General features: G+C 44.8%; 1 long non-coding RNA gene across 1 annotated transcript in view; it reads right to left on the reverse strand.

The window, feature by feature from the left end:
* Window positions 1–202: 202 nt before the first annotated feature.
* Window positions 203–27,904, reverse strand: part of LOC123380373 — a 63,865-nt gene continuing 36,163 nt past the window's right edge. Inside the window, exons 2-3 of the long non-coding RNA XR_006586054.1 lie at window positions 1,678–1,974; window positions 203–304 (exon numbers count right to left, since the gene is read on the reverse strand). This is a non-coding gene — a long non-coding RNA (uncharacterized LOC123380373). The remainder of the gene's footprint in view (window positions 305–1,677; window positions 1,975–27,904) is intronic.

Genomic DNA, 27,904 nt, shown 5'->3' on the forward strand with positions numbered 1-27,904 from the left:
TGAGAAACCCCTTGAAGGCGCCATCTTGCTAGAAGAGACCGCCCAGGACGGCCTAAAAGTTCTAAACCGTTAACTTCTGCTTTTGACCGTTACAAGGTTTTGCTTCTTGTCTTTGGGCCGGGGCGCTGGGGATGAGGAAATCTTTGTAGGTATCTGGCACGGCTTTTGAAACGAAACATTCAACTTGCAGAGAAGGACTTACCAGTTTCTTTCATCTGACGGTATTCCAGATCTTGTAGGGCAGATCTCCTGGAGCACCACAGTCGTGGAAAGACGGGAATGGCCGAATGCAGAACGCCAGCATCTTTATGGAGAGGGAATTCAAGAAAGACAAATTAACTGAGGGAAAAGGTAAATAATTTCCCCATGGTCCCAACATTCCTATATCTCACCCAGCTTATGGATGCCTTGAAAACATCACGCCTCTCTCTTCAGCATTTAAGTTTGTTTTTTTTTTTTAATGTTTACTTTTGAGAGAGAGAGAGAGAGAGAGCGCGCTCGAGCAGGGGAGGGGCAGAGAGAGAGGGAGACAGGATCCGAAGCAGGCTCCAGGCTCTGAGCTGTCAGCACAGGGCCCAACACAGGGCTTGAACTCACAAACTGCGAGATCACGACCTGAGCCGAAGTCAGCCGCTCACCCTCCTGGGCCACCCAGGCACCCCTTAAATTTTTTTAACGTTTATTTATTTTTGAGGGGGGGGGGCGCAAGCCCATGGGGGAGGGGCAGAGAGAAGGGGACAGAGGATCCAAAGTGGGCTCCACACTGACAGCAGCAAGCCTGATGCGGGCCTTGAACTCAAGAACCATGAGATCATGACCTGAGCCGAAGTCAGCCGCTCAACCTACTGGGCCACCCAGGTGCCCCTCTCCTCAGCATTTAGTAAGGTCCCTTTTCATGTGTTGGGTGGGCTCAATGCTGTGCTAAGGCTGGGGGTACGCGGAGAAGAGACGCAGCCCCTTGCACTCAAGTTTACATCCGAGGGAGCGAAAAAGCATGAATTACCCTGTCATCTTGGACGACATATTGTGGCTCTATCTACGGAAACTAAAGGAAGCCAACGTGCCCCCCACCCCTTCTGCCGCCGTCAGACAAGAAAACGAAAGCCCAGAGGAACAAGAGGTTAGACAGGGAGCGTCTCTTCACGAGCTTGGCCAGATGAGGTGGCGGTCTCAAAGTCATGCTCCCCGGTGCACAGCGTCCCTCTCCCTACATGCCCAGTCTCTGCCGGGACTTGGTCAGAACCCGTGGCTGAGGCTGAGAGTGCAGGACTCCATCCCTATCCAAGCCCGGTAGCCTCCCAGCAAGGAGACGCTCCCCGTCCCTTGGCCACAGAACATGCAGTCATAATACCTCGGGTCAAAAGGCGAGCAGCCAGCCAGTGCGCAAGGCGAGCCCATCAGCACCACTGTCCCAAATGCAAGGCTGTCTTCGCGAATTAAATATGACACATCCCCATGATCCCACGGCTCTGATAGACCTCGCCGCCTGACATGCTGGGTCAGCCTAATTCCCACCCGTTTCAGACACCCAAACAAATTAACACATGCTCCCCGATGACGCAAAACTCTGTGTGTGTGTGTGTGCGTGTGTGCGTGCGTGTGTGTGTGTGTGTGTGTGTGGAAGCCTCTGTGCAACTACATGATCATCAGTGAAATATTCATTAGACTGGCACTGACCTATAAGAGGGAGGCGACATCAGCTGGCCCTCGAGCCTCAGCTATTTCGAAAGTCAGCTTCTCGCCTCGGTCAGGGGAACGTATTTAAACCTCAGTGCGGGGCCCTCACTCTCTTTTGCACGGGCTCCATCCACCAGGCTGAATGAAGCTTTTAGAACCAGCAAGGACCAGATGGCCCTCCAAGATCATTTCTGAATGTTTGCATCTGAGTCATTTGTATGCGGAAGTCTTCACAAAATCGCAATCTGGGTAGCAGGCTCCAGGCTGAGTCCAGCTTTCCAGACAGCCCATCTTTGCCTACAATGGAGAAGACAAGCACAATATTGTAGAGCTCCACAAAAATATTACAGCGTTTATCTATATGTGTAGCATCAAATACATGAAGTGTCCCTGTCAGGCTGTCACTACAACGGTAGCGTGCCACAGCCTCCCTCCCCACCCCCGCACCCCACCCCCACTCCCACCCCCGGTGATCTTCCTTTTTTTTCCACTGCACCTACCATTTCTCCCCCCCGGCACAGGCTGAAAGCCAGCTTTGTGGATCCGCCAGCAGAGGGAACTAAGGTACCGGTGCAATAAGACGAATCCCAGCAAAGAAGTCAGAGCCCAGAGAGATTTAGACTAATGGCAATGGGCTCCAGTCTCAGCACATGCTGGGAGCTCTCTCGCCAGAAAGTGGCGTGGGATGTTGCCAGAAGCGCTTTGGCGGACGGGGCTGCTCAACGGAGGGAGAGGGAAGGCAGCGAGGCGAGCAGGGCGTCAGAAGCCCCGGGGAGGGCAAACAGGCTCGTTAGTGGGAGGCAATCAATATAAAGGGGATCCACCCAGCACTCCCCATCCTGGGTATTCATCCTGGAGAAGAGAAAGCTTACGCTCATGCAAACGCTCGTGCATAGATGTTTATGGCAGCTCTATTCATCATCACCCCAAACTGGGAACGAGCCAAATGTCCTGCGAGCAGTGAACGAATAAACCAAATGTGGTATATCCATACAACGGAAAACCACCCGGCGTTCAAAAAAAAAAAAAAAGAAAAAGAAAAAAAAGAAACAGGGGCGCCTGGGTGGCTCAGTCGGTTGAACATCCGACTTCAGCTCAGGTCATGATCTCACGGTTCGTGAGTTCGAGCCCCGCGTCGGGCTCTGTGCTGACAGCTCAGAGCCTGGAGCCTGCTTGGGATTCTGTGTCTCCCTCTCTCTCTCTCTGCCCCTCCCCCACTCACGCTCTGTCTCTCTCTCTCTCAAAAATGAACAAACGTTAGAAAAATTGTTTCAAAAATCAAAGGTGTAGCACATGAGGGGAAGGACGGGACAAGCAGACAGCGAGATCAATGAATCACGGGCATCACGGATGTAGAGCTGAGGTAAAGCACAGAAGACCAGAAGCAGAGTCAAGCCAGGAGGACGGGCTGATGGGGACAGGCCCAGAAGATCAGGCTGAAGGGACCAGATCGGCCGTCTGGACCCTCGCGGGGTGGGTTGAGCAAGGAGCACGCCAATCAGTGTTCACGTGGCCCCAAGGGACTCTGTTCACCCTTAGGAGCCATTCATGGTAGCGGAGAGCAGTCAAGCTCTTTCTTCCCCTCACTGGCTGGGAAGGAGGAGCTCATCCGCTTTGGGCAGGGGTTTAGCTGAGAAGGCAAGTGACAAACAAAAGCTAGACAAATCTAATCTAATCCTCTGATTTCCAGATGAGGACCCTAAGAGAGCCCCCACATCTCACAACCTGCTGGTGCCCCCAGAGGTCCTAAATCCCAGCTCTGGACCTTTTCCACCATGGCTCACGTTACTCTCTCATCAGTTCTCTACCCTGGGATGGTATTTCTTCTCATCTGACTTGAGCAGGTGGGACTATGCTTTTCCATTTAAAAAACAGCAACACAAAGGTGACTCCTCCTACGTCCTATCCATGTTTCTCCTTTCCAACTAACTCCGTAGAGCTCAGAGGACGGAGGACGGCCTCACACTTTGCACCCATGACTCTCTTGGACTGGATGGTATGCAAGACAAGCCCTAGCTGAAGGAACAACGGAGATCAAGGTACTGATTCACTCTGATGATAGGAGATGTGAGATTTCGCAATAGGAGCTGCGATACGCAGGTGAAATCCCAGTCAGGTTACTTCCTCTCCTGAGACGTAACTTGCTGCCCTGTGAGGTGAGCTGATTGGGTTTGAAAAGCATCACGGTACTTTCCAGTCCTACAATGTTATGTTCCATGTTTGGTCTCAAGTATAGACGGCAAACGATTAGACCACTGCACACACAAAAATGAGAAGTTTAATTCAACGGTTATTGACAGCTGCCTCTATTTTCAGGCAATACTAGTGAAGAGGTATTTAAGGATATGTAAGAGATGAATCCTACCTTTAAGCACACACAACCTAATGGATCAGAATAAGACTCTAGATTAAAGGCTCTAGAGTGAAGGCACACCGTTTCCCTTGGAACTTTTCGGGTCATTTGTTTAACCTCTCTGAACCTACTTCGTAATGTGTAAATTGCGAATGGTAATGGCTCCAGCTAGGAGTGAGACATAAATGAGGGTATATGAAGTTTTGTTACTAAGCCATTTATATTACCATTCTGCCCTCCTGAAACAGCATTTTTCTTTCCCGGCCCGGACCGTTTTGCAAACCGTCTCCATTTTTAATCGCCTCATTTCTTGAAGTTGAATTTTCTATTAATGCTTTGAGATGCATCTCAAGTTCCACTTCTCCATGCCGACTTATCTGTTTCAGCCAATACAACTCTCCCTTGTCTCTGGGTTTTTGGTGCCTTGTAAAAACCTTTATATGGTCTTTCCTATTGCTTCATAATTGACTCAGGTGTGTATGGTTGTAAGTATTCTTGAACCCCAGCTTCTTATGCTACTAACTGCCTACAGGGACCTTGAAGTCTACAGGTGTCAAGTCGAATCCATCATCTTGCCCAAAGATGCTGTTCCTCTTCTAGGGCTCATTTCAGTTAATAGTTTCTCACTTGCTTCCACTAGCTACCTAAGTACTTATCATGTTTCCTCTCCGTCACACCCCCCTCCAGTCCATACTATTAATCCCAATTTACATGCATCACTCAAATCATCCTTTCTCAACTCCATTGTCTCAGGCTTACAGGAGCATTTCTCGACTGGGTTAATGGAATGGCAGAGGGCAGGATGTCTCAGTATCACCGAGCCAAGCTTTTCAAAATATCCTTATTTACCTTCCAGTCACCCCATATCAGATCAGAAACTTGGTTGAGGGAAAAGACAGAAGACCAGGGAGGGGAAAAAACAGCCTGTGTCCTCTGCACAAAGCTTCCCTGGTCATTCTGATGTATTGCTCATCACTGCTGAGAACCAGCGTTTCAACCTTCCTCCTCCCCAATCCTTTCTCCCTCTATTGCCCAACTTACTTCTCAAAACTTCCAATAACAACGGCGCCTCATTGCCTTTCAGGAACAAACAAACAGACAACAGATTCCTGAACCTGGCTTTCACATGGCCCCAGGCCGCTTCCCTGACCTGGTGTCCTCCAATTTCTTCCATGCCCAGGAAGTTCCAGACAAACCAACCAGACCTCATTCTCCTAGACACAGCATACCCTCGATTCACGCCACTTCCCCTTGGAATCGCCTTCTGTTCTCAGCTCACTCACCTCGCTGAAAAAAATCCCGCTTAACTTTCGATGTCCAAGCCAACGCCGGCTCCTCCGATGCCGACCCTCTTTCAGGCAGAATTAGCTGTTCCCTCTTCTACACCTTCCCAGCATTCTATTCACGGGGCTAATCTACTGACCAACAGTTTGGGTAAGCTACCTTTCTTGCCTCCCTCCAAAAAGATATAGGCCCTTCTTTTTGGTCTCCTACGTAATCAAGTAACTCTGTTACACTTACACCCTACGCCACTGTGTGTGCTTGAGTGGGTGCGTGTGAGTGGGCACTGAGTTTCATAACCTGTCTGTCTACTACACTAAAACCACGATCTCCTCAAAGATCAATACTGTCTTATCTTTCTTTGAATCCCTCGCGCCAAGAGAGAGCACAGAGTTTTAGTAGCCACTAAATAATTCTTCAGTCAAAATTAAAATTAGACATCATCCCCTAGTCAGCCTCTCCCAGCCCTAAGAAGTGGGCTTCTGTCACCACAGCACACTGTGCATACCAACTTTAACTGAGACTATCTGCCGATGAGTCCATGTCCTTGACTGAGACTGGAGACCAATGTTCGAGAACAACGGAACAGAGTTTCCCGTTGTTTCTTTTCAGGCATACGCACCGCATCTTTCACCACTCTTACATTTTGACATCTCCTCCAGCCCTGGACTGAGAGCAAGCATTTAGCAAGTATCTGTCAAGTGGCAGACCCTTCTTGAATGTTCCAGAATAAGTTGAGGGGACGCCATGTCCCTCTCAGCTGTGTTTCCAGGAAAGGACGGATTGAGCCTTTCAGGGCTACACCCCCACAACCTTAACTGATGTCCTGTATCTATCCTGGTATTTCAGTGTGATTAGTCAAGTCACCACAAACGAGAATCTGTCACTGTCCTCATTTCCGGCTCATTTACATGGTCCGACACCAGCCCTTTGCTCCTCTCCAGTTGTCCCAATATGTTCACCAGATTGGTATGTATCATACTAACCTTGCCCAGGAGTAAAAATAAAATAAAATAAAATTAGATGAGACACAGAAATAAAATTCTCAGATAAATTAAAAGTAATGCCTACTTGGGGCGCCTGGGTGGCGCAGTCAGTTAAGCGTCCGACTTCAGCCAGGTCACGATCTCGCGGTCCGTGAGTTCGAGCCCCGCATCGGGTTCTGGGCTGATGGCTCGGAGTCTGGAGCCTGTTTCCAATTCTGTGTCTCCCTCTCTCTCTGCCCCTCCCCCGTTCATGCTGTCTCTCTGTCCCAAAAATAAATAAACGTTGAAAAAAAAAATTAAAAAAAAAAAAAAAAGTAATGCCTACTTATGTGACAAGCTCTATTCGAAACTGAGGGTTGGGTCACTGTTCAATGCAATCAGAGTACACAGGCCTACTGAGTAATGGAAACTTTTAACATTACTTTCCCCACAACTGAAGAATTTTTGAAATTTTGTTTTTAAAAAATACACCACAAATACCAGGCCGTTTATAAGCATAAACTCAATCTCACCTTATTATTAAAAGTTATGAAGACACTGCATGGTATGTTTTATTTTACGCAATAATAATAACTACCTTGTTTCTTAAAAGCATAAACATGATAAAACCTCCCTTTTTCTCCATATTTAAATAGAATAATACACATAACCTTATACAAGTTTATAAATGGCTCCACCATTTTGAATGCTGAGGCACAACTTAGCGGCCACCATCATTCAAAACATCGTCAGCTCCCGAGCAACCAAGAAGATCATTTTTCTAGAAGCTGGGAAATCGCATTAACTTGTGTTAAGTAAAAAGGGAAAGCTCACCATGAGTCACAGCACACAGACAGGGAGGAGGGCAGAAAGCACGGTGGCCATCGTAATACATCACAATAGCAGAGATGTCAAAAAATTTTAGAGTTTCCTTCCAGATAGGTCTAGGTGTGAAATTACTTGGAGGCAGAAAATAATGACCCTGAACTTCTTATTTAAGATAAAGGACATGGGATATTGGTGAACTTTAATTCACATTTTATGACTGTATTTAAAAGTCCCCAGAGTCATGATTACTCTCAATTTCTAGGATCTAGGACAGATGATTGTCTTTCTGCAGTGAAGTCATTTGTGTGATTAGCTGCAGTGCTGTATTTTAAGGCCCCATTGAGAAGAACAAAATGAAGTCAAGAATTGAGGCACTAGTCCAGATGAGTCTTATAAAACCTGATACTAGAAAGAAAGATTAGTCTTGGCTTATGCGATCGTAACTGACCATCTCTACCGCCAACATTCGCTGGTATAAAATAAAGTGACATGGAATATCCAACCAACCAGTCCTAATCAGGGAAGGACAGGCCCCAGTTCAGGTCGCCATGCTGAGTTGCCATTTTAGGTCATTTCTCAGATTAGCAACGAGTGGCCAAGAAGAACCATTTTTAGAAGTTTTCTTTAGTCCATCCTAATGTTCCTAGACGTTCCACTTTGTCCGGGCTTTACAGGAAAAGAAAGTTCAAAATTATCTTAAATGTCTCTCCAATGTGCAAAAAGATTGATCCTCTTTACCAGGGAATAGGTCTCTGAAACCAATAAAGTGCATCTTTACTGAAACAACCTTCCTCTTCGACTGTGAATTTTTAAAAAATGGTTTCATGTTTATTTATTCTGAGAGAGAGCGGGCGAGCAGGGGAGGGGCAGAGAGAGAGAGAGAGAGAGAGGGAGACAGAGAATCCCAAGTAGGCTCCACGCTGTCAGCACAGAGCCCAATGCAGAGCTCCATCCCACAAACCATGAGATCATGACCTGAGCTGAGATCAAGAGTTGGACACGTAACTGACTGAGCCACCTAGGCATCCTTCGATCGTGAGTTTTTAAGGGCAGGCCAGGTCTTGGGTCCTACTTTTGTATGTGAGGTGGGGGGAAGTCACTCCTGTCAAGAGTATAAAGACACATTAGACTGTGGTCATCAAATGACTTCACTTTTTGAGACATAAGCTTTGCAACAGTGACAATAATCGGTTTCCTTTGAAAGGCTAAACAAAGTGAATAAATTACATTCACTCTAGGAGTTCTTGGATGCTTGGATGACCTGGTTTCACTGGGCAAATGGCACCGGTATTTCCTGGCAGGCTTTATTTTAGTCCTACCCTGCCAGTCATTGGAGCGAGGAGGGAAGGACAAGAGGGCCCAAGGGGATGGGGACTTGTAAAAGGGATCGGGGAATACCGGAGAGGCATTACAAAATTGCTAACTTTTGGAAGGATGGCTAGCTTGAGACATCCCTTTTGTTTTTTTAATTTATTTTTTAAATTTACATCCAAGTTAGTTGGCACCTAGTGCAACACTGATTTCAGGAGTAACTTCCTTAATGGCCCTTACCCATCTAGCCCCCCACCCTCCCACAACCCTCCAGGAACCCTCTGTTTGTTCTCCATATTTAAGAGTGAGATATCCCTTTTTAATGGCCTCCCACAAACTTTCTAGACGGCACTGCCGGAGTAAGCATTTTCTGGATTACATACTCATGCATATGCATAGGTAATATTACATTTCCTGTTCTCATCCTTCCAGATCTACTCTCAGAGAAGTTGGTGGAGGAGGGATTTTCTCCAAATCATCAGTGTTTCTTTTACATAGAATTCCACAGTAAATGAATAAAAAATAAAAAAAATAGAGCCTTGGAGTGCCACATTAACTTCTCCTAGAATACTGTTGGGAGCCTTATGCTGTGCTTAAAACGTCAACTGTCAAAAGAATATAGTTATTTTTCCAGGAAATCCCAAACATCTGCAGTGAGCCTACCAAGTCTATATAAATGAAATAGTACCTACATCCCTCCGACCCTAGAAAAATAAATCTGGGGAGAAAAGAGAGCTTAGTCAAAGCATCCTTTGTCCATGGAAACCTCGTTTTCCATATTCGCTTATTTTTAAACCCAACTCCTGAACATAAACCATCCTATCCAAGTACCACCTCTTTGCTAATTCAACAAGCCACGAGAAGCTTTCTGTTTGCCTCCCAAAAGATGACAAGAACAGTTTGCTGTCCTGGTTGATGATCCCGGTAGAAAGTCCTCATTTTATACTTCTTGTGAGTACAAGGAACCCTATGTCACAAAGGAAGTTAAATGAGGGACTTTATCTCCGAAGGCTTCATACAGTTGAGTAGAAGGTGTACTATTCATTCGGAAGGGGATAACACAGCTCACCTACAAATTTAGAAAAGAAAAAAGAAATCCAAAAGGGTTTAAAAGGTGGTAACCCTGAAAGGTGTGTCTGCTACTCAAGTGCAGAGTCTCAAAAACTATATGCTTTTGGGGGGAAAAAATGTTTTCAGTTGAATGAACACGATTGGAATTAATGAGGGGACTGAGCATGAGTTCACTTAGCATTTTGGGCCAAACCCTGCCATTTTGGTGGCTATAGTAAATCAGCCTGAGGGCATGTGGACAAACAGAAATAGAACAGCTACGTCCTTCTCTTATCTTCCACACACACTCATACGTGTGATCTTTTGCTTGATTCTTGGCAAGGTATTCTTCTAAAATGCCAACAGATAACTATTCTTCCCTTTGATTTTTAAAGAGGTTTGTATTTTCAGAGCCCAGAAGATGCAACGCACAAATAATATTCCAACCACATTGTGTTCAATATGTACGATAATAGAGGTGGGCGGTCCATTTTTCAGAAATGCCCAGGTTAAGTCTTCTGTTTGATTTGTAAGTTCTACGTCTACTGACACAACTAGAGCCAGCTGTGTAAAGTATTTGGATTACTGCTTGAACTTGTGCCTTTAAAATGTCTGGGGACTGACCGTGGCCACAAGAGCAGTTGTTCCTTTTAAGTAGATCCAGCAGAAATTAAATATCTGCGGGGGGGGGGGGGCACAGGCTAAGAGATGGGGCTCCCTCCAAGTCTGTTCCCCCATGGCTCTGAACATCCCTTCCAGCTCCTTGGAGAACCACGCTGTTTGGAGCGCAGCAGGAACCTGTTTACAGCACTTCAACCAGAGGGAGACCCTGAGCCTGTCATTAACCTCTTTGCCGTCAGCATTTTAAAGTGGAAATACTAGCCAGCCTTGTAATATTTCAGCCATTTTCCCCTCACTTCACAATGTTGCCAAAGTAGACGGGTCAGAAGATGGGACTCTCCATTTCTCTCGGTTCAAAACGCTCAGAAGAAGTTAGCAATACCAACGTCCCCATACACAAAAGGCCTTGGGAACATTTGTTTAAATTTGACTTTTGAATCAACCCCAAGCAACTGTTCCTTGGCAAGAGATATGTAACTTTATCACAGATAAATTTTCCTCGCTCACAATTCCTGGCCTGGAGTTGATGTGGGGATCATGCAGATGTGTGTTGGAAATTAAACAGGGTACTACCAGGGTGGCCGCAATTAAATTCAGACTTGCATTCAAACCATGCCCTGTGCTGCATTTCTTCGAGAACTTTGCTTTCTATAGGCATTTCGAAATGTTCCTTCACAAAAGGAGGAGGCAGGGTGGCTGGGCCCAAGTCCCCTAAATCAAGGCAGTGAGAAGAGAAAGGGGGGAGTGTAGTTGTGGGGTGTCAAAGTAGCTGTTAAAATACATGAATACTCAGACTTCTAATTTAGGGTGTTTTCTCAGGGAGCCCAAAAGTTATTCTCTCCCACATTCGCAGACAGGCTACAATCATTATTTGGAAAAGAAAGAAATTATGAGCTCATATGGAACATCAACCCACCAGCATGTGTTACAAAGTGGAATGGTTCCTTGAAAGAAAAAAATGTCTTCCTCTGCTTAACATACATTTTAGGACGGAAAGGCTGAATGTTAGCAAATCCTGATAATAGTAGAGTCCTGGGCTCCTGTGACAAGTTGTTACATGGCTTGAGAAAAAAAAAAAAAAATGACCAATTTGGAACAATTTTCTACAGAATTACAGAGAGTACAACATTTAGAAGGAAGAAAACTATGGAGAATCAATGTTAGACGTGATTTTTCCAGGCTACCACTAAGTTGATAAGAATCTGGAAGTTTGTTTGCTTTTTGGCAAAATCGCTTGAACGTGGAGTTCAAATTTAAGCTGCTTTCTGATTCTAGGCAGAATCGGTTTAATCGCTTTTATGCATTTGAAGAAATATGGATTACATTAAGTTAAAGTGGCTGAAAAAAAATCCTAGCATTTTCATGCCTATGCCAAATGGCCATTTGAAATACTATGCTAAAAATCTACTGGAGAGTATGCTTCTATAACCTTTGAAAAGTTTGGGAGTTATCAGAGGAGTTGGCCTACTCAAAGCAGATAATCACTTTTGCATAAATGTCGCCCAAAAGAACAGCTCTCTGATTAAGGTGCAAAATAACATAATCCCCAGATTCGTAACCACACCCGGGATGGTCAAAAGCATTTTTTTTTTTTTTGTAATATACATTGGCAAGTTATCACACACATTTCACATACAAGCGTAAATGATCTGAAAAAGACAATCACTGGCTCAGGCTGAACTGATTTCAACATTTGAGCAAATCACAAACAGCAGATCTGGCCTTACTTAAAATTTCCATCTAGTTGTTGAACGGAACAAAAATAAACAAATGGAAACCTTGACAGATGAATAAGACTCTTCTCATGATTTTTTAAACCCAAAAATGCAGCAGGAAACAAATCCCACCACAGAAGTCCTTGCAGACAAACTGCCTTTGGCACCTAGTCTGGAGCACACAATCTCCAAAGACCACCCCCCTCGCTCTCCCACCAGAACCCTCCACTCTTGCTTTATTTCCTAATTCCGTGGACTGGATTGCTGAGCTGTTTATCAAACAGTGTGCAATAAAATCGGCTTCACTCTACCACTCTATGAACTCTTGCAATTTTCTCCCTCCTCCTGGACAGAGGCCACTAGTCAGGGAAAGCCTCAGGAAAAAAAAAAAAAAAAAAAAAAAAAAGGCAGATCAGGGAAAGCGAAGAAACAATAGACAACCATGGCTTTGACAATGCCTTCCCTCAACCCTCTTTCTGCTCCTGCTGTGACACTTGCATTCAAGAGCAAGGGTGGCTGCCATCGGATGCGTGGACAATGGACTGAGGAATACAAGGCAGGGGGGAAAAAAGGAGATCAGATGAATTCTGAGCTTAAGATGGCAGGGCTCTCACCTTTTCCGTGTGTTTGCGAATAGTCTGGATGGAGGCGTCCCGCAGAGAAGAAATAAAAAGGGTGTCTGAATTGTTGGATGGTTCTGAAGGCTTCTGCATGTTGCAAACGCATTTTAGAACTATTTGCAGGGGTATACTTGCTGCCAGCCATCTCCCTCTCCCTCTCCCTCTCTCTCTCTCTCTCTCTCTCTCTCTGTCTCTCTCTCTCTCTCTCTCTCTCTGTCTCTCTCTCTCTCTCTCTCTCTCTCTCTCCTCTGTTTTATGTCCTGCTATCTCCATCACACCTCTATTAGTATGAAGACTTTCTGCCTGTGTAAGTAAGTGAGAGTGTGCGTTCCTTGGTGTTTGAATCAAGACCCACGTCCGCATGCATTTCTAATCTAAGGAGCCTATAGCGGTTACTAGAACTATCAATTAGTCAGCAATAGCAGAGACCCTCAACGCCTCTGAAGGAACAAAGGTGGAAAGACATGCAAATACTCTGGCACCTGGATCACGCAACTTGCTGGCTACAAATAGGGGCATCTTTTCCTGGTTTTTTTTTTTTTTCTGTTTAACTCTCAAATCTATGTGATATTACAGGTTACTAATGTATCCAGCTGCATAATTAGGTATGGGAGCGCCTCTAGGTATATATGCTTCTTTGGCATCATTGAAATGCATTAAGCTGAACTGAAAGGAAATACCCAGTGACAAATCAGAGTTTATGACATATTTGATCCATGCTCCATTTTAACAACTGGAAGTAGAGCTTCAATTAAGTATACGGTAGAGTTCTTTGTCCATTTCAGTGGCTTTTATGAAAGAAGCTAATAAAATAGTGACAAAAAAGAGGAGGGGGAGGGATTCAGCTATAGAAAAGCGTACGTGAAAGATCAATTCTCCCCCGTAACAGATAAAATTACTCTGATTAAAATTCAGGTCTGGGTGTTAACACTGAGTGCTCTGCTCTGGGGTGTGTGTGCATGTGTATTTTTTTTTTTTAATTGTACGTGTTGGGAGTCCCAGCGTACAGTGGAAAGTTCGCTGGTAACTTTCTCCGGGTATATTCTGTGCTAACAATCTGAAGCCACATCAAGAATTCTTTTATCTCATTTTGCAGAAGCCTCAAAAAAAAAAAAAAAAGAAAAGAAAAGAAAGAAAAGAAAAGCCAACCCTTTTGAAAAACAATGCTTTGCCTTACAGTTTTCAAGGACATCAAAATAATGCTATCTTGAATACACAGGCAGAAGAAGAGAGGTCTAAGTAACAGTTGATTTTACTCACTTTTGAATATGGATAATTTCAAAGGGAAGGGTGTGCTCTGTGTGCTCTGTGATTTTTCCCTCTTGTCTGGGCCATGAAGAGCTGCATTTTTCCCCCAGCACTTCTTGCCAGAATCGAAACTATTTGCAGACAAGGTATGGTAAACATCCTGGAAGTTACGCATCTTCTCTAACTCCATAAACAAGACAGAAAAGTCTCGCCTGAAGGCATGCATTTACAGCCAAGCGGTGGCAGGGGTTGCAAAAACAGTGTCACCTTATTTCCATCTGCTATTTACCCCTCTTCTGGGGTCTGCCACCCTAAAGAGCAATTTCTGTTTTCTTTCTTCCTATTGACAAAATGGCTCAAGCAGTCATTTTTTTCCCCCTTTTAATCTGGCAGGTAACTACGCAAGCCGTGCAATTTGGAAATAACCCTGGAAGAGAACACCGCAGCGACGGAGCCTAAAAGCGGAGTCGCAGGGAAGGGCAGTGAGCCCAGCAAGCTTCCTTCCACAAGGAGGAGACGTGTTAGAAAGGAGGGTGCACCGGGTCCCCAGCAAGATAAAGCCGGGGTAGAGAGGGAGGCTCAGGACCCCCCCCTCCCCTCCCCCAGCACACCCCGTCACTTAAGAAAGAAAGAAACCCTAGCGAGGTTGAGAGGGAGAAGGGAAATAGTGCTAAATAGCTGGCGAGGTAACCCACCGTCCTGTTTGCTCCTGGGCGCTTGCCGAGGGGGATAACAGCCACAGCAGTGACAAACGGAGCTGCCATGTGCCAAGTGCAACCTCTGCCCAGTGCTCTCTGCCTCCCAAAAAGGAAAGAAAAGCATGCCTCGGACAGAACACACAACGGGAACGAGCAGGCGCCATCGGCAAGTCACGGACCCCAGCAGCACCGGCTGGTCTCTGAAAGCCCTGTATCAAGGGTCCCATTCAAAGGCAACGAAGAAGCAGAGACAATGGCAAATCAAAACCTGGCAGGGCTTCCGGAATAATTTAACTCCTCACTCCAGAATTTAGATGGGTATAGCAAGCAACACAGGCGAGAGAGAGAGAGAGAGAGAGAGAGAGAGAGAGAGAGAGAGAGAGAGCTCCTTCACACCAAGGCGCGAGCATATGCCTGCCTCTCTGTGGATGTATTTTTAGACATAATATCAGGGGTAAGGCAGCCAGTGCACTCATCAATAGCATCCACTTCTCTTTTTCACTCTCAGAGTAGCTAGCTAGCTGATGATCATTGGAAGCAGCCCGCATTTCTTCCCAAGCCAAAGGTCAGTGAGGAGCACCCCAAGCCCTGACCCATTGTCTCTGAGCTCAGAGAGCGTTAAATCCATTTTCAAGATGCGTTCCCAAATGAGGTCATTCCATGTGGCAACTGGTTCACTTCCTATCTTTCCACAAATGACTTATGCTACCATCCAAAAGCACAACCAGGATCAGAGATAGCACCTTGAGAAAGGCGATTCAAACAGCATAGACTAAGGATAAGAAAATAAATACATGAAAAATAAATGTGTAGTAGGACATGTATTATTAGGAACATGCACAAAACTTCTAAACTTCTCCAAACAAAAATGCTTATTAAAAGCAAGGAATGGATATGACTTAGATGTGCTTTTACATCCGAGTATTCTACGCATTCACTTGAAGCTTCAAATACTTAAAAATAATAAACACAACAGAAAAATAGAATGAGTGGAAAGTAAAGGAGACATGCTCAGCCTTCGTGAACAAATCAGATATAATGTAGTATATGCTCTGGTCCAAGCCCAAGAATTTTCCCTTCACGTGGAGGATTACAATATTTAAAAACATTCCTTTGGGGCGCCTGGGTGGCGCAGTCGGTTAAGCGTCCGACTTCAGCCAGGTCACGATCTCGCGGTCCGGGAGTTCGAGCCCCGCGTCGGGCTCTGGGCTGATGGCTCAGAGCCTGGAGCCTGTTTCTGATTCTGTGTCTCCCTCTCTCTCTGCCCCTCCCCCGTTCATGCTCTGTCTCTCTCTCTCCCAAAAATAAATAAAAACGTTGGGAAAAAAAAATTAAAAAAAAAAAAACATTCCTTTGAATTTTCCATATTAGAGTACACGTGTGAAATATGCATGTGCGCATATCTACACGTATACAAAATTCTCAAGTTAATTTAAATTTATGGGAGAAATTCAAGGGATACTAGGTCAAACAATCCAAAAGGAATATAGCCATAAAAAACAATCCCTAACCACATAGCCTCTCTCTCAAGTTTCACACAGCACTTGAATGAGATGGACGCAATGGTGATGAATGAAAATAATGGTTCACAACCACAATCTTCCAAATGAAATTACTGCAGATAAAGAGCAAAATGCCCACTTCCTTATTTTTGAATCAGATTTTGTTTCTGCCAGAATTGGTTTGTTTTTTTTTTTTTCTCAATGTCATATACATGCAAGATGGATGATTTCCAACTCCACAAATAAGCGTCCTGAGTTTTGATTTGCCTTTTAAGAGTAGAAACAGTTTATAATTTCACATTGCAAATCTCACTAGGACTGAATGCTCTTACAAGGATTTACAGAGAAAGAATAATTCATGCCGGACCAAAAGGCTTCTTTCAGTCAGTTTCATGCAGCTTTCTTTCCAACAGCTCTGGGCCAAAACGAATGTAGAATCTTGAGCTGAACTATCCATCACATTTCCCTGGTCTTTCAATTAATGACACTGCAATCAGATCGATAGAATGTAATAAGAAAAGAGCTTTGCATTTCTATACCTATTAATTCGTTGAGTAACTCCAGCCGTAAAACGTGACTTGAAAGGAAAAACACTCAAGGAAAATGAATTCTCTTAGCATATTGAGCAATGACACCCTGACCCAAAAGCGAACGCTGGAGTTTCTACCTTCCAGCCAGGGTTATTAGGATCTAAAGATCAGACTGTTTGGAAGGAGCAAACTTAACTTTGTTTTTTGTTTTTTACAAAATTTTTACAAAATTGGTCAATTTCTGGAATTTTGGAACAAACATCTTTGAAAGGCAAGTCAGAGTATAGGCTGAGGTAGCCATTGCTCTCTACTTCCCAGGGCAGCCCAACTGCCCAATTTGTGATCTTAGTTTTCTAGGGCATTGTGCATAGAGGAATTAGATTTAGAAAGAGTGGGACGGGGAAAGACCGGTGAGAAGGCTAATGGAGCTCGGCCACCTCCCCAATCGCTAGCCTTGGTCCCAGACCATGCGGACAGAGACAGACAAGGATACAACAGTGTCTGCACTCTCCATGTTTACCACGAGTGACAGAGGATGGGGCAAGTAGGAATTCTCTTTGGGAAGGATGAGGCAAAAAAAAAAAAAGCTGTTCTCCGATGTCCTCTAGAATCATGGGCACGTCCAGACCCTGATGTCACTAGCGATGAGCACACAGTGACTTCATGAACTCAGAAGCAGAGAGAAGAGAGGCAGTTGCCAGGGGCAGGGGGATGGGGGAAACGGGGAGATGTCAGTCAGGATACGATCTTCCAGTTACAGGATGAGCAAGTTCTGAGAACCTAGTATACAGTATAGTGACTGTAATTAATGAGACTATATTGTGCACTTGAAATCTGCTAACACACGCACGCACGCATAAACAGTATGTGAGGTGATGGACGTATTAATTAGCTTGATTACAGTGAGCATTTCACAATGTATACATATATCAAACCATGATGTTTTATACCTTAAATACACACAGTTGTTACTTGTCGATTACACCTCATAAAGTTGGGGAAAACCCCAGTAACTTCAGTGGTAAGAAGCAGACTCAAGTAAATGAAGGTTCTGATATGGTCCAATCAACCACTGGTATAGTAGAAAGACCTCAGGTTTTGCTGCCAAACTAGGGTTTGAATCTCAATTGTATCATACACTCTGAACCTTAGATTTATGTTAGTGAAATAGAGATATTATGGCTTCATTCAAGGGCTATTATGAGCTTGAACGACATCGTGTGTGTCAAGCACGTGCACGTACTAGCTAAATTTTTTTTAACTTCTTTAAAATTTACTTATTTTGAGGGGCACCTGGGTGGCTCTGTCAATTAAGCGTCCGACTTCGGCTCAGGTCACGGTCTCACGGTTCGGGAGTTCAAGCCCCGCATCAGGCTCTGTGTTGACAGCATGGAGCCTGGAGCCTGCTTTGGAGCCTGTGTCTCCCTCTCTCTCTGCCCCTCCTCTGCATGCTCTCTCTCTCTCTCAAAAACAAACATTAAAAAAAATTTTCAGTTTACTTATTTTGAGAGAGAGAGAAACAGAGCACACGAGTGGGGGAGGGGCAGGGAGAGAGGGGGAGAGAGAGAGAATCCCAAGCAACATGAGGCTTGAATTCACCAACTGTGAGATCATGACCTGAGCCAAAGTCAAGGGCTGGATGCTTAGCTGACTGAGACACCTCAACTCCTCTCTTGCCAATATTCAAATTTCCACATGTAAAACAGCAATAAAAATCCAAGCTTATTGCACAGATTAAATGAGATAATGTCTAGGATGCTCTATAAAGTGCCCAGCACTACATAACAAAGGGGTATTATTATTATGATTATTATTATAAAATAACAATCATGCTTTTTTAAAACTGCACACCTTATTCAGTGCAAGACGTATACGATGAACAATGTAGTCCAGTATCTCACCGTGGGTGCAATTATATACTTCAGAAATCTCAGTTATCATTTCTACCGATGGAGGCGTGCCAAGGACTTGGTCACCGTCAACCAGCCTTCGGTGGATTCTCCCTTAGTTGAGGATGACACTGTTTAAAGGTAAGAAATAAGGATTGGAAGTTCCCCCATGAAATTACAAGACGAAATCTAGCAATGTGTCAGAGACACCTGTGCTAAGAGGTAAGCCTATCACTACTCAGTGTTCCCTGTGTCTGTAATAGAAGGAGAAAGGACCAGGGCACCTGGGTGGCTCAGTAGGTTAAGCGTCCGACTTTGGCTTCGGTCACGGCCTCACGGTCTGTGAGTTCAAACCCCGTGTCAGGCTCTGTGCTGACACCTCAGAGCCCGGAGCCTGCTTCAGATTCTCTCTCTCTCTCTCTCTCTCTCTCTGCCCCTCTCCTACTTGCTCTCGGTCTCTCTCTCAAAAATATTAAATTTTTTTTAGAGAAAGGATCTAATTATTCATTTGTTAATATTGGCATGACAATAAAATATTCACAGAGAGCAGTCTGTGTGGGAGGTATAGGAAGAAAGATTTGGCCCACGAAGAGCTTCAAGTCCAGGGAAAAAAACTTTAAATCTTAAAACGAAAATAATTTACAATGTGTTAAGTAAGAAAAATACTACACGTCTTGGCATAAAGTTTTGTGGCAATTGATATTTGGCACCAGCAGTATTGGAAATATTTTTAAAGGACACTTTCTATCACTTTGTCATGACAATTATTAACTAATGAAATGAGACAATAGATGAGGGAGCTTAAAATAGTTGCTACAAAATATCCAGCTTTATAAAGACATCAAGTTCATTATCTATGCATGGTTGGATGGAAAACATCGGGAGGTTTAGAGAAACTAGAAACCATAGCGATGGTTAACTGAAGAGAACGCCTGCTGCTTGTTAGGAAAAAATTAAGAAGAAGAAGAAAAGCTTCTACTTATGTAGCACTTAAGCAGTGCCAGGCAATGTGCTAAGCGTTTGAGGCCTAAAAGCCCACCGAATGCCCACAACATCCCTGGGAGGTACATCCTATTGCTATCATCATTGTTATATGGATGAGGAAACTAAAGCACAGAGAAGTCAAGTGACCTGCCCCCCGTCACACAGCTAGCACACGGCGGTGCCACATTTCACACCCAGGCAACGGAATGCCTGAGCCCACGCTCTTGACCGCAGCACTCAGTCATCCCTCAGATTTCTTTTCTTCTCTCCTTAGACTCCCACCAGTTCTAATGTGCAGCACAAGGTGGGACTGAATGGCCAGCAAGCCAAGCCTACTGTGGGTGAGCTCTGAGAGAAAAAGAGAAATAGTACACACGGTCAAATAAAATGTAGGGCCAGAAGCAAAATATAACACTGTGAAGCTGCTAGAAAGCCCGTCTTCTTTCCTCTAGTTTAGTTTCCAAGCACATGCATTTGTGCATTTATTCAGCAAATGCCAGGGAGCATGACTACCTACCAGACCAAGTAGGTTCCTACCCCATCAAATCCTACAGGCTAGTGGAAGAGACCGCCACTAAAACAAGTATAATATAAGTGCTTGGTTAGAAAAACTAGAATTGAAAACTCAGAATATTTGCTTTCCATCCAGGATAACTTTCAGGAGATCAGAAATGTGTGGATCCAGAAACTTCTCAGAGAGGAACACATCTCAATAGAACTTTCATCTGGTGTTGTTCAAACCACAGTCCCTTCTTTTAATTTGTCTTTATTTTCTCTGTACCCGTGTGCTATGGGTTCCTCAGCTGGAGTCCCTGCTGACTATCTTGAAGATACGGGTCCTCCGCTTCTTAACCTACCCCAGCCCAGATACTACAAGTGAAGGAAGGAAGACTCCTTCCTCTCTGCCTCTCTCCCTTGATGTTTAACAGACGCTCAAAAAAAAAAAAAAAAAAAAAAAAACCCAAAATTCAAGTAATGCAGGTATACGCTTTTTAATATTTATTACTTTTCCTGATTATAACAGCAACACACGCTTGCTACCAAACTTTGAAAAGAAAAATAACAAAAATCTAAAGATTATAATTAAAATTCTCCATAATAATAGCAATTAAAAAGGTAGCCACGTCTGCTATTTCAATACATTTCCCTCTACTCTCTTATATAGGTGGATGTTCATGTTTTCATATGTTTATGTATGTTTTACAGCATTTGGGTCATCATGTGAATAACTCTGCCTCCTACCCTTTTAGTGCGACATCATTTTAAGAGCGTTTTTTGGCGTTTAGTATCTTTCAAAACATTGTAACACATTATCTAATATTCTATTCTATGGATATAAGTTATTTAGCTATTTTCCCAATACTGGAAATTTAGGATGTATCTAGGATCTGTATTATGTATAAGGTTGTAACAGACATCTTTTTACATAGCTATCTGACCACTTTCCTTAGGACAGATCGGGAGTGGATCAGATTGGACCGAAGTGGTTTTTTTTTTTTTTATGTCTTGCAAAACTGCTTTCCAAAACCTTTTTGCCAATTCACATACTTAGTTACTGGAGGAAATTCTCATTTCTCTGCAGTATCATAAGCCTTGAGTTTTATTTACTTTAATAGCTACTATTTAGCAGAGCTGTTTAATTTTTATTTCTTTGACTCTAGTAAGTTTGGACTGATATTTTAAGAACTCATTAATCATCTTGAAAATTTTATTAATTACCTGTTTGTGTCATACATATACATACATATATATGTATACCTTATACACACATATATATGTATATTTATATATGTATACCTTATACGCATCTTATATATACACACCTTATACCTTATATACACAAATATATATGTATTTATATGTATACTTACACACACAGACACATATATATATATGTATACCTTATACATACCTTATATATACACATCTTATATATATATACACACACACACATATACATATATATATACACCTTACACACACACATATTGTCAACTATTGAGAATACATTTTCCAAGTTGCTTCTGACTTTTTTAGTTTACCAAAGTTCTGGATTCTATATATGCAAATGTATTGATATTTTCCTTTGTGGGATCATCAGATGCTTTTACATTTTGAAGTACTTTTCACTCAAAATTAAATATTCACCTACGCTGTCTTCAAGTTATTTTATATGAAGACGTTTTACACATAATCTGCTCCAAATATATTTTGGTGCATTTTGTAAGATAAGGATATAACGTGAGGGTTTGTTTCCCTTCAACTGGCAATTTTCCAATATCCGTCCCCATCTCCATGATATTTCAAGTGTCCTATAGTGTATATGTTTGAACCTGTTTCAGGGCTACCTATTCCATTCAGATGTTTATATTTAAATTCTTTCCAATAAATGAACTGTCAAAGCAGTTTTCTGTGTCATCATCTCTCAGACTGGAAGACTTCTATCAGGGTGAGAGACAAAAATAACCTACTATTAAGGACTGGGCTGAGTTGTATTGCTGATTTTCGGTGTGATAAGACAGCTGCTAAAACTAGCTGGGTCTCAGGATTGGCCTTGATGGCTAAAGGGCTGAAATTGAATTCATAGGAGCTGAGATTAGGGCAGAAGATTCCACCTTAAGGCAACAGGGAGAGGCAACAGTCAAAGGGGTTAATCAAATAAACATCTGCAGGAGAGAGTCAAGACTCGGGTACTGACAAGACCACTTACAAATTCAAGTTTGAAGGGACCAGACCGGACTTGAGCTCATCCTCACAGAACTTGATGAAGACAGGAGCCAAAGCAGCTCTGAGAGAGGAAGACAGAATAGGAAAGTTGTGTTGGAACGGTTTGGGGGTGGGGGGGTGAGGGGTATCCAAGCTCACCTCCTGAGCTGGCATAGGGACTCTGCATGGATAGACAGAATGAGTCAAGGCCCAGAAGCACAAATTCATTTGGGTGCCCTTGCTAAGTTTATACTTCTCCCAGACAAATACATGACGAATGTATTATAGAGAACCGACGTGGGTCATTTAGAGTCCCCTCTTTTTCTCTGGTACAAAGATTGAGTTTTGACTGCGATGAACGGAGGGGAGACCTGCCTCAGTTCACCTTCTCCCAGGCAGCGGCAGAATCAATTCAAGTGGAAAGCATGAACAGCGAAGCAGCTCACTGAAGTGTGCTTAGTCCTGCGAAAGAGAAGAGGTGCCAAGGGAGGGAACGGGTCAATCTGACGATGCATAGTTGTCAAAAGAAAGAACACTTCCCCTCTCGAAGGTGCAGGGAGCGAAAGGCTGTGGCGTAATTGTGGAAAAACCTGTCAGCTTTCTCCTGCAGTTTTGATGGACCATCTGCACGGCACACAACTGACTAGTCCCCCGCTGCCACCACTCTGAATGGTCACACAAGCGCATTTCTGGGAGCGCGTAGGAAGCAACGCGCTGTGGCTGGAAACGGGGCCTTTCGAGTAAGCTGATCAGAGCGTGAGTCTTGCTACACCAACAGCTTGCTGTGTGATCTGGAGTAAGTTCCCTGACCTCTCTGAGCCTCAGTGCCATCCCCGGCAATGTGGGCACAGTAATTGTATTGACCTCACAGCGTCGTTCTAACGCTATGTAAGAAAGCCCCTGTGGTCTATACACACGATACGTGAGTCTGACGACGTCACAGCATTCAAATAAATATCAGGCTGTGTTAGGAGGCGATATAAGGAATGCCAGCCAGAGAACTAACCCTGAGTTCAAATGGTAGCTCTCTTACTTGTTTGTTCGGATATATCCCTCTACGTCTCGTCTACCAAATGGGCATACGCGTACCGCGACCCACACTCCATAGTGCCGCAGCGAAGGTTTAATGAGATGATACATCCACAGAGGCACTTAGAACAGCGCCAGTCTCTGTAAAAGTTAGCTGTTGTTCTTGCTCTTGTTTTAGTAGCCAGGACGTGCGGCTGAAATCCCCAGGTCAAAAGTCAGTAAGAAACTGAAAACGTGAAATCAGGGGAAACTGCTTCTCCTCCGGAAATACACTATAACCGAATCTGATGTTCCGAGTTGATTTTCCCACCCCTAATGGGAAATCCACATTGCAATAAAATGGATTCCTGTGGCAATGCTAGAGGCCTCCAGCATGTAATCACAGACAAGGCAGCACCCTCTACAACAGCTGGGATGACAGTTCCGAGGGTCTAGTGAGTTCATTCGGAGGGCACAGGGATGTCTTTTCTCTAGACTGTGACAGCAGGCCTTCTCTCTCAACTGCTTTCTTGGAGGTCCTATGGGTGGTTTCCCAGCCAGGAGCCGGGAAACCTCCCTGCCTATTATAGTCATCCCGAGGAGACCCTGAGTGTCCTGATTCCCAAGACCATGCATCTCTACTCACACTTTTCTGTTTATTGTTAAAACATTTTTTAGTGTTTATTCATTTTTGAGAGACACAGAGAGACAGAGCATGAGTGGGGGAGGGGCAGAGAGAGAGGGAGATACAGAATCCGAAGCAGGCTCCAGGCTCCGAGCTGTCGGCACAGAGCCCGATGTGGGGCTCCAACTCAGGAGCTGAGGTCGTGTGAGATTATGACCTGAGCCGAAGTCGGACGCTTAGCCGGCTGAGTCACCCAGGCGTCCCACGCTTTTATTTTTAAATTCATTCACCCAACTATCAAGCATTTATTTCTGTGCCTAGGCCAGGGGCTAAGCAAATCAGATTCCTGACTCATGGAGCTTACATTCTAGAGGGAGAGCCAATCGCTAATCTGGTAACCACACAGGTAAACATATAATTACAAATTGTGATCAAAATACAAGATCATGTGGATCTGCAGGGGAAGACGGCCCCAGGCAAGTGGCGTCTAAGCTGATGTGAAGCGTGAAGCAACACCAGCTTTGAGAATAAAATTTTTATAAACATTGGCTTGAAGGGGGGAGCCTGGGTGGCTCAGTCGGTTGAGCGTCCGACTTCGGCTCAGGTCATGATCTCGCAGTGTGAGTTCAAGCCCTGCGTCGGGCTCTGTGCCGACAGCTCAGAGCCTGGAGCCTGCTTCGGGTTCTGTGTCTCCCTCTCTCTCTGCCCCTCCCCCGCTCATGCTCTGTCTCTGTCTCTCTCTCTCTCTCTCTGTCAAAAATAAAAATAGACATTAAAAAGAAATCCATTGGCTTGAAGGAAGCAATCCACAAGGTTGAGGAAATTACTGATCGTGCCCTCCAGAAGTTATGCTGTTCTTAGTGAGCACGTGTCTAGCAATGCAAGAAGCCTGACTACCTACGCTTGCCAGCCCTCGGTTAAAAGATACAAAGGTAAAAGCACATGCCAGTCCAGGACTGCCTAGGACGAGGAAGGGAAAACAAGATGGCCGGTCACAGAGGAAACAAGATGGCCAGTCACAGAGACTTTTCCATGGAGCCAGTTCCCCCTACAGCCCCTATTCTGCATCTCATAGACAGGGTCCTCTCTGGAGACCGGGCAGCCCAAAGCTCCGTCAACATGAATAACAGAGGCCTTGGTGGTTGGGGAAGGGTGGAGACTATTGACCATAACATAGATGGGATGGTCCCTGCAGCTTGGATAGGAGGAGCCTCTGAGGAAGAAAGGAATGGAATCTTAAACTCCCAGATAGTCTACACAGAAGTTAAGATGTTCCTTCCAAACCCTTTTTCATCCTACCGAGAGCCAATTCAAGACTGGCCTGGTTCCATGCGACTTCCCTACCTCCCAGAGCACGTATCGTCTCCCCTGCGGTCTCCTACTTCCACGGCGCTGTGCTGCATTGTTCTCCAGTCACTTAATGAATTATTTTCTTACCCGCTCAGTATGATAGACTCCTCAAGGACAAGTACTATCCCTTTCCTTCCTTTGTATTCCACGAGGTGCTCAGTTTAGCATCGTGCCCAATCTAGGCATTTAACATATCAATGCCTGTTGGAGAACTGAATGGTTTAATTAACCCATATAGCTGTAAGGTTTCAATAGGTTAAAAAAAGAAGAAGGTGCTCTGAGTATAACAAAACCGAGCCACCCCTGGCTAGGGCTAGAGAGTCACTTTAGGAGAGTGTGTAACATTGCGGATTGGTTATTTAAATGGAGGGCATAACGTCCTAGATGTGGAGATTGACATCTCTCTAGGGCAGTTAGAGGGCTTCTTCACCTAGCAACATGTGATGGACAAGAAAGACCTTTGTAAGCCCTTCCATTTCTAATTCTGAGTCTGTAGGTTCGGACTTGTTGCCCTCTCAATCCCAACAGTCCATGGTGTGAATGTTAGCCAAACCCTGGAACAGGGCCCCGAACCGTCTCACTCAAAAGATGCTCTGAACACATCAGATCCCTCTAGGCTCTGGAAGAGCCTCCACCACCGCCACCAGCACCCCCAAGCACCAAACCAAAGCATATTCTCAGAAACCATCAGGGTGCGGCCAGGGGTTTAATTTCACCAGCGCCGGGGTTAATTTCACCAGCGCCGGGCTTACATGGATGGGGGGGGGGGGGAGAGTGAGGAGAAAGAAAAACTAGTTGCCCCAAACAATTTGTTTGAAAGCAAAACAAGGAAGATTCAGGCCGAGGTACACGTGCTGTTTTACCCTCTTCCTGTCTTAATAGAAGTACTGTAGCAGGTGACCGTTTTTTTTTAATTCTATTTTTTTTTAATGTTTGTTCATTTTTAAGAGACGGAGCGGGGGGCGGGGGGCGGAGATAGAGGGAGACGCAGAATCCGAAGCAGGCTCCAGGCTCTGAGCTGTCAGCACAGAGCCCCATGTGGGGCCTGAACCCACGAACTGGGAGATCATGACCTGAGCCGAAGTGGGACGCCCAACCAGAGTGAGCCACCCAGACGCCCCCATCAGGTAACCTCTTGAGACAGTTTGGGGGAGCTGATTATTCTCATTTAAAAGTCCTAGCTCTTTCATTCCCAGGTAGGATCAAAGGACTCCTTTCTACCTAGTTCCAACAAGCTTTAGGAAGACACACAGGAACATAAAACTTGCCTCTCTGAAGGCGCCGATAGCCATCAAATACGATGTCACTGCCTCGGAAGCCGCTGAAACAAAGGGCCAGTCCTGTCCCAGGGTCCGGCAGCGGCCAGGCTGCGGGACAGAAAGGTCTGAGCCTCCGTGCAGAAAGCATCCATCACTCCCTGGACTCGTGCCCCAGCACAAAGGGCTTGGTTTTCTCTCGTTAGGCAGCGCAGTATGCCTCTTACACACCCCTGGTCACACTCCGTGACCTCCTCAGTTGGTGTGTTCTTTGTTTCCTCCCCTCCCTTCAGAGTAACTCAGCCAGGACAGAACTGAAGTCCAGCTAAGTTTTCATTTTAAATGGTGGCCCCTCTCTTGGGAGTCTCAGATGAGTTTTCTGCCAGGCAGGTCACAGGCTTTCAAGTCAGAGAAAGTCACGGCTTTCCTATTGTCTACCTGCAGGCAGGGAAAAAAAAAATACACGCAGCCTCCCCACAAAGAAATGGGAATGTGCTTTCCTGGGATGACTCCTACTGGTCCACCAGTTTGGAATTATTTTGCTCCCTTTGGACTGTTCTAGTCCTGCTTAGTACCTACCCCTGTGCTCACGGTGCCCCCTCCCCCTTTCACCCCACCCCCCCCCACCCCAGCCTAAACTCCATCCAGTCGGAGTTCAATGAAATCAATTCACAGATGAAGGAAGAAAAGTATTCAGAGAGACAGATTTCCCCTACGCAGCAAAAACTGGCAGCATAAATCACAGGAAATGATACGAAGGGGCAGGAAGAAGCCCAGTGGACTTCTTAGTCCATTTCGCATTCAGCCTGGAAAAATGACCCCCTAATTCATTTTAGCCACATTACTCTTTGGTCGGGATGCCCTTAACCTCACTCTGAAGATTTCCGAGTACTTCTCGGTTGTGCTTCTCGTCTTTAAACCGGGGAATCTGGCCCATTCTCTAGCTGTTGAGTAGTCAATATACTCAGACGTTTCCCCCTACATAACCATCTGTTCTAGCTTGCTTTTTTTTTTTTTTTTTTTTTTCCTCTTCCTCGCACTAGCTCTGCCTCGGCCTGCTCTTCTGGCTCATTCACTGATCTTTAACTTCTCCTCTGCCTTTCTGTCTGGTTGCTTCTGTTTCGAGGCAGACAATAGAGGTGATATAGGCCATTATTCATGAGCACTTTCAAGGGTAACTGTGAGAAGTGCCTCCTCTCCTGACCCCTCTTAGCATAAGAATTACTGGTAAAATTCTGAACTGGGAAGAGAAGTGCGGAGAAACGTATCAGAGCACTACTCCCTCTTGGAGCAGCTTTCTAGAGAAAGAACCTTGGGGAGAAGCGGTCCTTAAAAAAAACCTTTTTGAAGCGAAATTTTAAAAAGCACGCCCCACACAAAGTTGAATGTTGGCCGTAATCGAGACCGTCAATTCTCCACCATCCCCCACGGCGTGGGTATGGCAACACAAATTCAAAAATAACCCTACAACATCATGATAGCCAATGGCTCAAATGGGGTCATCTCCAGTCCTAATCAACTATGGGTCTTTCACCTGTAGCCAAGGGGCCTCTTCTGTTTTCTCCCCTCCTCACCTTTACTTGATTCAGCCTCAGAGGAATAGTGACGAGGCAGAAGGTGAGTAGTGGGGAGGAGAAAGCCTAAATCACCCGCTGGCTACCTAATCACTTCCTAATTACTCAGGAGT

The sequence above is a fragment of the Felis catus genome, chromosome D1 (assembly GCF_018350175.1).
Source record: "Felis catus isolate Fca126 chromosome D1, F.catus_Fca126_mat1.0, whole genome shotgun sequence".
NCBI lineage: Eukaryota > Metazoa > Chordata > Mammalia > Carnivora > Felidae > Felis > Felis catus.